The sequence below is a fragment of the Oratosquilla oratoria genome, chromosome 16 (assembly GCF_046742065.1).
Source record: "Oratosquilla oratoria isolate Oo_2021 chromosome 16, ASM4674206v1, whole genome shotgun sequence".
NCBI classification, from domain to species: domain Eukaryota; kingdom Metazoa; phylum Arthropoda; class Malacostraca; order Stomatopoda; family Squillidae; genus Oratosquilla; species Oratosquilla oratoria.
Genome location: NC_134792.1, coordinates 33238535 through 33251034, shown reverse-complemented (window position 1 = coordinate 33251034; position 12500 = coordinate 33238535).

The window sequence follows — 12500 nt, the reverse complement described above, 5'->3', positions numbered from 1 at the left end:
GTTTGTGATAGATAAAAAAGTGTAATATCAAGTACATTATCTTAAGTTTGTGGGAGATCAGAAAGCTTACAAGATCCAGTGCAATATCCTAAGTCTGTGGTAGACCAAAGAGGTTACAAAATCTAATGCAATATCCTAAGTTTGTGTTAGAATAAAAAGGTTACAAGATTTAGAGCAATATTTGAAGTTTATGGTGCGGCAAAAATCATCCACTGGGAAGACAAGAATAGAAAAACAATTGTTGACGGTGTCCAAGAATAGGAAGACCAACAATCTACTCGACCTGGAATGTCCAACATTGGATTACAACTTCAGATCCCAAGCTCCATTGTATTGGATTGTTTGGTTTGAGCAGGCTTCGTGTTTTTCTTTACATTTTTTTTACCTGTTCATTATTTTTTCATATATTCATTTATTTATATTATCTTGTATTCATCCCATAAACCCTATCAAACAATCTATTGATCTACTCCAAACGACATCTCCCGTACTTCCATTTTCTACACCAATCCCTTTTACTACGTTTCTCATTTTCTTTTTGGAGCAGGTTTTGTGCCCTGGGGAGAAGTAAGCTTCCCTCAATTTCGTCTTTGTTGAACGGCCCCCACCCCTCCACCGCTGTTACCATTCCATGGTTTTATCTTACACATTCAGTATCCCTTACATCTCTCTCTGGTCCACACCCTCCTTCCCCATTCCTTCTCGTGTTTCTCCATTCCCTGCCTCTTCCTATTATTTGCTAATGATGAGGAGAGAGCCTCCCGTCCCTTCCTTTTGCATCTTGTTTATTATGTCCTCCTCTGTTCTTTTTTTTTCTTTTCTTTACATCCGGTGCTTCTCTAATATCACATCCGTGAATATAACGCTATTCACTTCGTCGCTACTTTTTCCTTCTTCCTTCTCGCTCGTTCTCCTTTGTTAGGCCTTGGGGAAGCAGCCTCCTTTGTTTCCTATGGCTTCTCTTGTAATTGCGTATTCTTCTTCTTCTTCTTTCTCGTCTCATTTTACCGAACATTTTCATAGCCTCAAGGTTATTTCTTTAGTTTCATGCACGTCTTCCAGCATTATTGTATTGGATTTTCCAGGGGCAGATGGAGACGTGCGCGCTCAGCCTTCTTCTTCTTTTTTTTCTTCTTCTCCTCACTTAACTTAATGCACCGGAAAGACGTGTCGTGTTGTCACCAGGTAGTCTGTGAGAAGTGCTGTAGTTCCAGTAAAAGTAGTAGTGAGGACGGTAGTTTGTGTTGTAGTTATAGTGTGACCGGTAGGTTTACGGGTAGTATGATAGGTGAAAAATAAAGGCTAAAAAAAAAAAAAAAAAAAAAAAAAAAATTCCTCTTCTTGGGAAATTCGTTTTGTTTTCTTCGTAATTTTATCTTCTGATTTTTTTTTCTTCATATTATCAGCTTCATTATTTTTGCCACCAAAGAAACGAATATAGTCTTTAACTCGTCTCACCCTTTCCTTTTCTTCTTTCTATATGTCTAGATCTCTTTCCAGCTAAACATTACTCTGTGCATATTTCCAGTTCCGAGTCTTCCTGGAATTTCATTCCTTTTATAAGATTTCTAAGACCTCCTTCATTTTCTCGCTCTTTCCCATATCTTTCAGACACTCCTGTCACTCCCTATCCCATAGGGACGCGACTACAAGCCTTGTCCTTTCCTCCACTTCCCTCCTCCTCTTTCAGACCACAGAGACCTCACTCTACAAACTCTTATCTCCAGGTTTCTCTTCCCTTCATCTCTCCATTCTCTCTGTTGGTTCTCTCCTCGCTTGCCCCTCTGTCTCAATGCTCTCTGGATTCTCATCAGTCGAATCTCCCCTATTCTGGTCTTTCCCTACCTCAGTGCTCCCCTCGTCTCCCCCCCTCCCCTCCCCTCTCCTCCCCCCACCCCCCCCCACCCCCCCGCTACTGCTCAGTTACCACTTTTCTATACATGGCGAGCTTCCATAGAAAGAACTCTCTCATCCAACCGGTTTTCCTACCTACTCTTCTTGTTCTTTCATTTCGTCAGGGTTTAAATCCTATTCCGTTTGCTGCCTCCTCTCTTGCTGAGGTTGCAGGACGGATTAACCTTTTTTTTGTGAAATAAAGTCAATTGGCGGTCAGAACGACCGTGTACAGAAATCGATGTCCCTCCTGAGTAACTCAAACGTCATTTCCCATAGTGAATTAGTTAGCATTAACTAAATGAAAAAAACATTGGAGGCGTATGGCGTTTATATACAAGGAAACCAAACCCAAACAAACTTATCCTTTCAACCTCTTTGAGTAATTCCATTAATAATGATGGCAACGTTAGTGTCTCGGAGAAGCATCGTAGAGGTATTGCATCATACCCAAACAATCAGAAAAGACGTTGCGATGCACAGAAAGCATTTATTTAATTATATTGAAATTTATTTAGCAGGAAGATGGCATCATCATCATCATCATCATCATCATCATCATCATCATCATCATCATCATCATCATCATCATCATCATCATCATCATCATCATCATCATCATCATCATCATCATCATCATCATCATCATCATCATCATCATCATCATCATCATCATCATCATCATCATCATCATCATCATCATCATCATCATCATCATCATCATCATAATCATCATCATCATCATCATCGTCATCATCATCATCATCATTAATATTATTATCATAATTTTCTCTTATTTAATTTTTTATTATTATTACAATTATTGTTATTTCACTATTATTATGACTTTACTTCATCAGATCCATAGGTGAACTTAGAAAAATAAAATATTCTCACGTTCGGCATCGAATGCTTGCGACGTTGCAAAAGAGATAAAACATTGGTCCATTAGTACGAATGACAATCTTCTAGGAACCCAATGTTAAACCCTTTTAACGTTATTGGGTTTTCCTCAGTTATCTTAACCCCCTGACGTCCATATTCGGTTATCTTAATCTAGGTGTCTTTAGATGAGTATGTTCAATGTTGAGAAAGCCTTCCCTACGCAAAGATCTTGAAGACATGTTGTACCTTGGTTAGCGTTCGTAAGATAATTTTCTTAGCATTTTTTTTTTTTTGTGATGATGTTCTTGCAAATACTTATATATAATAATGATTGTTACCTTTAATCGCTGCACGTCGTCATAGGAAAACACACAAAAATATGTATATATATTAAATCACTGACATGATAATCAAAATAATGATATCTATATATCTATGAACGTTTAATGACAAAGTTTGAACCTGGATTCAAAAGTTAGAAGAAAAAAAACTTGATGTATAAAAAGACAAACAAAATAAAGCCAAAATAATAATAATAATAATAAATTTCCGTTCGATCATCAGACCACTTGTGCAGAAAACATGTATGAGAACAGAAAATGATTTCACGGTTGTATATTTTGTCAGAACACACTTTGTGTACATGTACGGCCAAAACACTTTGAAATAAGTAACAGGTTCAGCGAAATTAACGAGAACAATAATTACAAACACTGGGCCACACAGCTTACATGACATAGTCACGCACATGTGCGTATATTAAGAACGGCATGTGCACATGTGTGTGTGCATTTATGGGAAAGCACATCTGTATGTGTGTATGTATATATGTAAGTGCGAATATATGTGTGTATGTATGAATACATGTAATGTAAGAATAAATATATGTGTGCTTATACGGCATTGAATATATATATATGTGTGTGTGTGTGTGTGTGTGTATATATATATATATATATATATATATATATATATATATATATATATATAATATATATATATATATATAAAGATCTGGAGTGTAGTCTGGGATTCATATCGGAAAAGTGTAAAGACAAGATTCAATTCAAGAGTATATTTGGCGGACGTTTCGATTCACTCCCAGGAATCGTCTTCAGTGGGTATAATTGATACAAAATCGTGAACTCAAATATAAATGAGAGTGTGAACCTTTCCCAGGTTTACCACGTTGACCATTTATATTTGAGCTCACGAACTGTATCCATTATACCCCATGAAGACAAGTCTTGGATATATATATATATATATATATATATATATATATATATATATATATATATATGTATGTATATATATATATATATATATGTATATATATGTATATGTATTTATGTATATATATATATGTATTTATGAATACATATTTATATATATATGTATTTATGTATACATATATATATGTATGTGTGTGTGTGTGTGTGTGTGTGTGTGTGTGTGTGTGTGTGTGTGTGTGTGTGTGTGTGTGTGTGTGTGTGTGTGTGTGTGTGTGTGTGTGTGTGTGTGTGTGTGTGTGTGTGTGTGTGTGTGTATGTGTGTGTGTGTGTAAATATATACACATGTATTCATGGATGCATAAATGTATGTATATATGTATATATGAATGTATGTATCTATGAATATATGCATATATGTATGTATGAAAATATGCATGTGTACACGAAAGGAAAAAAGACAGATATACAGAGAAATCTAGTTAGATAGATATATGGGTATATAGAAAGAAATAGAAAAAGAGAGACAGAGAGAAATAATAAAGAGAAGAGAAAGAGAGAAAGAGAGAGAAAGAGAGACCTTTTCAAAAAGATGTACAATTATTGTATGTCCGTTTTGATCCTCCACTTCTTCTTTTTCTCTATGAATTTAGTCTTTTCTTCTTCTTCCTTTGCTCTCCCTCCTTCCCTCTTTCTCTCGTATATCAACTACAATCCTCAGTCTTAATCCATCTCTTATAATACAAGTGGACATTTATCATACCACCTCGTCCTACTTTCATTCATCACTAAGAATTAATTAGATTCGAAACAGCTTTACTCCCTTCTGTTGGAATATCAAAGTTGAATAGGGGGAGGAGGAGGAGGAGGAAGAGGTGTAGGTGGAGTGGGAGAGGGAGGGGGAGGGGGAGGAGGAGGCGGAGGGGAAGGGGGAGGGGACTACGTTAACCGCTTTTCATCGCTGCAGTTAACTAACCTTGGGAATACTATATATGGTTATCTCAACAAACAAAGTCAGGATTTCCTCCTCTGGTGAGGAGGGGGTAGGGTGAGAGAAAGGAGGAAGAGGAGGAGGAGGAGGAGGAGGAGGAGGAGGAGGAAGAGGAGGAGGAGGAGGAGAAGGAGGAGGAGGAGGAGGAGGAGGAGGAGGAGGAGGAGGAGGAGGGAATGATAGAGAAGAGATAAATGATGACAGGAAAGGGGGCCTTTGCATAAGAGAGACGCGAAGGGGCGAAAATAAACCGGAAAGAAAGATAATGGAGAAGTCTTGGTAGTAGATAAAAATGAAATTTGCAATTATATGGAAACCATAGATTTTAACCTTGACCCTTTGTATTATACACACACACACACACACACACGTACACACACACACACACACACACACACACACACACACACACACACACACACACACACACACACACACACACACACACACACACACACACACACACACACACACACACACACACACACACACACACACACACACACACACACACACACACACACACACACACACACACACACACACATGAGTACACCTGATATATCTACGCGACTTAAGTGCTTCGATCGAGCTAGAACGATTTCAGATACAATCTTTTATTTCACGAATCACCAAATATGAAATCACGTTTGTGTCATATATTGAGAAGCTTAGTTACGAGCTAAGAGAGTTTAAACCTATACGAATATTAGACATATTGTTAAATCATCCTCAGGGAGTTCTAGAATATTGTAAACGAAATCGTCTTCTAAAATTTCAAATTCACAACATTTGACGAGAATCTTGAACCTTCGACCAAAGCTTAACATGTCGCACATGTGTGACATTTGCGTTTCAAAAATGAAATACAACGCACGGGAATGATATGTAGCGAACCCACGAATATGCCCTTGGATGGAGACGACGATGTATCAATTCGGGAGGAAAAAATAAAAGATTGATGGGTTGGAATATGATTAAATTGCGGATGATGGCGGACGGAGATGGAGGGTAAGGGTCAAGGAGAAGGAGTGGAGTGGAGGATGGAGGGGGGAGATGGGAGGGTAGGAGGTCAAGAAGAGGGAGGGAAGTAGGAGTGAGGAGGGAAGAATAGGAGGAGAATGGGAGGAGTGGGAATTGGGGGGTGGAGGAGGTGAAGTAGGAAGAGGGGAAGGAGAGCGTAAGCCGGAAGGAAAGGAGGATGGAGAGGGGAGGGGGGGAAGGAGAAAAGAGTGGTGGGTAGGGGGCCTAGGAGAGGGAGGGGAGGGAGAGGGAGGAGGGAGGGGAGGGAGGGGGAGGAGGGGGAGGAGGGAGGGGAGGGAGGGGGAGGAGGGATGAACAGGAGGAAGGGGAAGGACAGGGGTTATGAGAAGGTGAATAGGGAAATGGCGGTGGTGAAGAAAAAAAAAGAGACGGGGAGGGGAGGGGGAGGGGGAGGGGGAGGGTGGGAGGAGATGAAGGGGAGGGGAGGTGGGTGGGCGATGGGAAAAGGGTGGATAAAGGGGGAGGTGAAAAAAAGAGACGGGTGAGGGTGAGGGGTAAGGGGTGAGGGGAAGGGGGAAGGGGAGAGGAATGAGGGAGGAGGAGGAGGAGGAGGAGGAGGAGGAGGAGGAGGAGGAGGAGGAGTAGGAGGGGGGAGGGTAAATCTGAGTCCGTGGTCACTGGAGTGATAACTTGGTCTAGTCACAGTTATATTCGATGCAATGAAAAAAAAAAAAATCCATCGAACCATGATATGTCAACATAAAAAATAAATAATACGAAGAGCTAAAAAGTAGAGAGTGGATGGAAATGTAGACATGGAAAGGAAGAAGAAGAAGAAGAAGAAGAAGAAGAAGAAGAAGAAGAAGAAGAAGAAGAAGAAGAAGAAGAAGAAGAAGAAGAAGAAGAAGAAGAAGAAGAAGAAGAAGAAGAAGAAGAAGAAGAAGAAGAAGAAGAAGAAGAAGAAGAAGAAGAGGAGAAGAAGAAGAGGAGAAGAAGAAGAAGAAGAAGAAGAAAAGAAGAAGAAGAATAAGAGGAAGAGGAGGAAGAAGAGGAAGAGGAAGAGGAAGAAGAAGAACAAGAAAAAGAAGAAGAAGAAGAAGAAGAGAAGAGAAGAAGAAGAAGAAGAAGAAGAAGAAGAAGAAGAAGAAGAAGAAGAAGAAGAAGAAGAAGAAGAAGAAGAAGAAGAAGAAGAAGAAGAAGAAGAAGAAGAAGAAGAAGAAGAAGAAGAAGAAGAAGACGAAACATCATCACACAACGTCATGGGGAAGGATAGAAATCGATGGAGAAGTAAATTTTTGATTGGGTTAAGGCTGAGTCAAAAAAACATCCAAGAAAAAGTCGTCACCAGAACTTTGGAGTAAAAGACAAGAAAACGACTGTAAGAGTAATAAAACACAAGAGGGGTGGAGGAAGGAAAAAAAGGGTATTGCTAATCAAGCATAGAAGAATTACAAAGTCGAACAAAAAGTATCTAATATAAAAACGCAAAATGAATAGCGTCACTCATGTATAATCGCACAAAATTCGATACAAAATAACTGGAGCGAAAATCTCATGTTAAGACATTATGTACACTTTATGATCACAGTTGCAGACACGGGGGTTAGCTTGCACAGCTGGGTTGCAAAGCTCGCCTAGTGTTCTGTGGTCTTCCTATGTAGTAAAGAATAACAGTGCAAGTCATAGTTTAATGGCTCTAATATCATGATTTGATATTGATATATTTGCAATACAATAAACATGTATTTTTTTGCAATACCTTAGTCTCACACTAAAAATCAATTACATTCATGATATCGTCAAAATACAACGTTTATAATACCACCTTTTAACACATATGAATAACTTAAGACTGTTAAAAAGACTTTTGAATTTGAATATACAGTCTTGTTCAAAAGACCATAACCTACACAGCTTAACTGTTTCCTTAAATAAGGAACGATAGATTTAATATATTAAACCAATCTGAAACCCTACTGGAGGCCATTTAAATTGACAATTGCATTTATAGTATAGTTTCACCCGATTACGTCCTTCAGAAGCGCACAGGGTGGCCCAAAAATTACCTTACCCAAACAATAACAAGTATCAAATAGACTACCATGAAATATTGGCGAAAAAAAATAATTAGTCATGTTTGGGTAGATGAAAATTGTCTAGGATAAAAATAACTATTCTAATAATGTTTGGATAAGTCAAATGTTATCAAAGGATTACAAAGGATTACAAAGGCGGAGCATGCCGACAGGAGACCTTTTGATCCATATCTAGGTTGGATGCGAAAAAAAATAATCATATTAATATTAAAATGATAAATAGAAACTATAATAATGTAAATAACAAATGGAATACATAAATAAATGCATAGGTATAGTTAAATAATAAACAAACAGGTAAATAGTAAACAATAATAAATTGACATATAGCTAATAATAAATGAAAATCAGACAGACAAAAGATAACAAAACAAAAACAAATAATATAAGATAAATTATAATCATTACAGCATCTTGCTTAGGTATTTATCTAAATGATTCTTAAAGCTTCGAACTGAACTACATTGCACTACCTGTGCAGGATGTTTATTCCATTCATTAACCACATGGTTGGCAAAGTTGTTTCTACCTACTTCCAAATTATATCTATTTCCGGACAGTTTGAGACCATTGTTTCTTGTCTGATTCTCATTCAATGTGAAAATTTTGTCACTTTTGATGTTGTCAATTCCCTTTAAAATCTTAAAGACCTGTATCAAGTCACTTCTGAGTCTACGCTTTTTTAGGGAAAACAGATTCATGTGTTTTAGTCGATTTTCGTATGATTTATTTTTGATATTTGGAATCAGTTTTGTGGCTCGCCGTTTTACTTTTTCCAGTCTGTCAATGTCTTCAATGAGATTCGGTGACCATACAGAAAGAAAAAAGAAAAAAATAATGTTTGGCTAAGGTAATTTTTGTCTAAGATGAAAATAAATAAGTTAGTAATGTCTGGGTAAGGTAGCTTTTTGGCCACCTAGTATGTGTTGTTGGTAACAGCAAGGAAATATTGCGATCCAACTCACACGCCTATGACATGTAGACCTATCTCTATATCCCCTCAAATGAGAATAATAGTCTGGCGTTTGTTGTAACAATATAAGTAAAGTGTGTAGCAGGGTGACTGAGAAGCCAACTTCATCTGGCCTTAGCAAACTCGAGTATTTGATCCCACAAACCTGACCGCAAGTGACCTTCAGGTTTCAATCCATTGCATGTGTATAGGACTGATATGCATTTATGTATACATGAACGTACGTATGCATGTATTAGACAGAGAAATTGAGAGATAAAGAGACATACATTGAGAGAGATGGGGAAAGGGAAGGAAATTGATGAAAATAGAAGAAGATATAACACATAAGAAGAAGAAAAAATAGATGAAGAAGAAGAATTAAAAAAAGAAGGAATAGAAGAAGAAGAAGTAGAAGAAGAACACGAAGAAGAAAAAGACGATGAAACAGAAAAACACGAAGAAGTAGAAGTAGAAGAAGAAGAAGAAGAAGAAAGAAGAAAGAGCTAGTGGATTCCTTTACGAGCCCATATACCTCCATAAAAAGATTCCGAATATTACCGGGTACCCTTACCTGATACAATGTGGAAGCGTTTGATGTTTCAAGATGATATCTGCAACCCGAGACGAAAGCGATTCCCGGTTCAGGGGAGGAAGGACGGGGACGGGGAGTGGTTAGTGAGCTAATTCTGATTATGAAGGGAAAGTGCAAAGGGTTCCTCTGCATCGAAAGCAAAATTACGGGAGATAATTGAAGGAAGGGGACCCAGTGTTCTATAGCGGAGCTGAAATTAGTCGACTTTAATCAGGCTACAAATTGGCGACGCAAGCGGGGCACCACGTACACTGATGTACTTTGAGGAGGTATTGAGACAGGTCTCAGTACCATAATATTAAAAGATTATAGATATACGATGAAACATGAACATAGATGAATATCACGCACACACACACACACACACACACACACACACACACACACACACACACACACACACACACACACACACACACACACACACACACACACACACACACACACACACACACACACACACACACACACACACACACACGGGTGTGTGTCCCATAGATCGGGCCATATATGAATCCTAATCTCTCATACTGGAGGATAATAACTGTCGATCATGAGTTCAACACATGATCCAAGACCATGATGAATATCTTTACCCTTTCTCTCATAAGTACAACTTTCTTTTATATTATATCTGGCCATACAACTAGGTTACTCATGAATCAACTTCAGCTAAATATGAACATGGTTAGTTAACTTTTATGACCTTTTAAACAAATTTTCAAAGTATAACTTTACTATGAGATGAGATGTAGAGCTCTGAAGAGCTAAATATATCATCAACTTGAGTTATCTTGGTCTTGCAATGGAAGCTAGTTTTATTCTTCTTATACTTTATGACTAACTAAGGGGATAATTGATCATATGACTGGGAAGTAAATTTAAAGAATAATTCTCCCCTCACTCTCCATTCTCACTTTCCCCTCTCTCACGGTCTCTCATGTCTCTTAAAACCTGACAATTATGTTCTCTTCCCTTCCCACGTCTCTCACTCAGTCTCACTTCTCCGTCTCACACGATCCCCCACGCCTCTTAAAACCCAAGAACTATGCTCTATCCTCTCACTCTCCCCTCTCACTTCTCTCTCTCACGCCGCACCTAACGTCTTAAAACCCAACAAGTATGCTCTCTTCCCTCACTCTCCTATCTCACTTCTCTCACACACCGCCTCACGTCTTTTAAAACTCAACAACTATGCTCTGTTTCCTCACTCCCCTCTCTCACACAGCGCCTCACGTCTCTTAAAACCCAACAACTATGTTCTCTCCACTCTCACTTCTCTCTTTCTCTCTCTCTCTCTCACACACACACACCGCCTCATGCGTCCTCTCTCACATCCAAAACATGTTTTCGGATGACTTGAGATAGTCCCCTTCGAAACGCCAGCCACGAAGTCTCAGTTCGTTCGTTATCACTCGGCTGTTTTCCATACCGGATACTCTGCAGCGCAGAAATAGAGTTACGGAGAGAGTTGGACCTCCAATATAACTCTTCGGCGGTTTCGGGAGTTCCATCCCCCCCCCCTTACACCTCACCCCCACCCCCACCCAAGCCCCCCCCCCACTCTTCTGCAAACTCTGTTACATGTATCCTCTACTTGTTACATGTCTGTTTATTTCGCAATCTATCTTGAAATTCGTATAGTTCTTTTATTTTATTGTACAGAGTGTTTTAAAAAAATGAGACCAAATTTGAATCACTATAGCTCTGCAGCCATGACTCGCCCGTGAATGAAATGCTTACCATAGGTGTGGAGCATATAGAGCATTTGTAAAATGGTCAATAAAACTTGATAACACATTAAACCATATGTAAAGTTTGTGTAGTTGTCCCATGTTGCTATCAAGAAATATAATGCATTGAGAATCGGGTCCTATTTTTTTTAAATACCCTGTGTTTGATCCACGGATACCCAAATGTATATACATTCTTTCATATATAGAAAAGGATAAAAGGACAACAAATTAGTATCCCCTTTGCAAATTTCTTTACATATTTTTTTCTCGTCACTTGTTCATCCATCTCTCAAACTATCTTGTATTTCCTTTTATTGTATTTGATCCAAGCATACCCAAGGATATTGTTTTTTTTTTAAATACCATAAGAAATGACAACAAATTAACATCCCCTTTGCAAGTTCGTTTATATTTTTCTTTCATGTTCACCGTAAATGTACATATATATGAAATATCCTATTTGATATACTAATACTGCTGATACTATTCTACAATTATTTCTATTTATTTATTTTTCCAGATTTCATAGCCAAAATGGAAACTTTTGATAGTTTAGCGATAAGGAACAACAAACAACGGATTTTTCCTTTATGAATTTGAACGAAGACAGTTGTTTATTCCCGTCTACATGACCAAAATTGTCCACATTTTCACCTGACACAACAAAGTTCAGGCTTCTTGCCTCTTTACTGTTATTCTCCTGGCTACCACTATATAGTCCATTAACTCCCTGTCTACCACCCTTCCCTCCCCCACTCTCTTCCATGTGTACTTATGCTTGACTTTCTTCCTAAAGACTGTATTTGCCATCATCAACTCTCTAGACAATCTCCACCATCAACTCTCCACTACAATTTTTTTATGGAACTCCACACTTTCCAAACACTCCATCTTTTGCCTCTTTTCCTACCTTAGTATTAAGGTCTCCCAATACCACTACATTGACATTTCTCCCTAAACCCTCTATGCACTTATTCAGATTTATCCAAAAAGCCTCCCTCTCCTCTACACTCTTCTCCCTACCAGGTCCATATGCACTTTCAAAGACCCACATTTCCCTTCCCAGCCTAATTTTTATCCACATTAACCTTGAAGAAACCTCCTTCCCCTCCACCACACGCTTACCTATCTCTTTA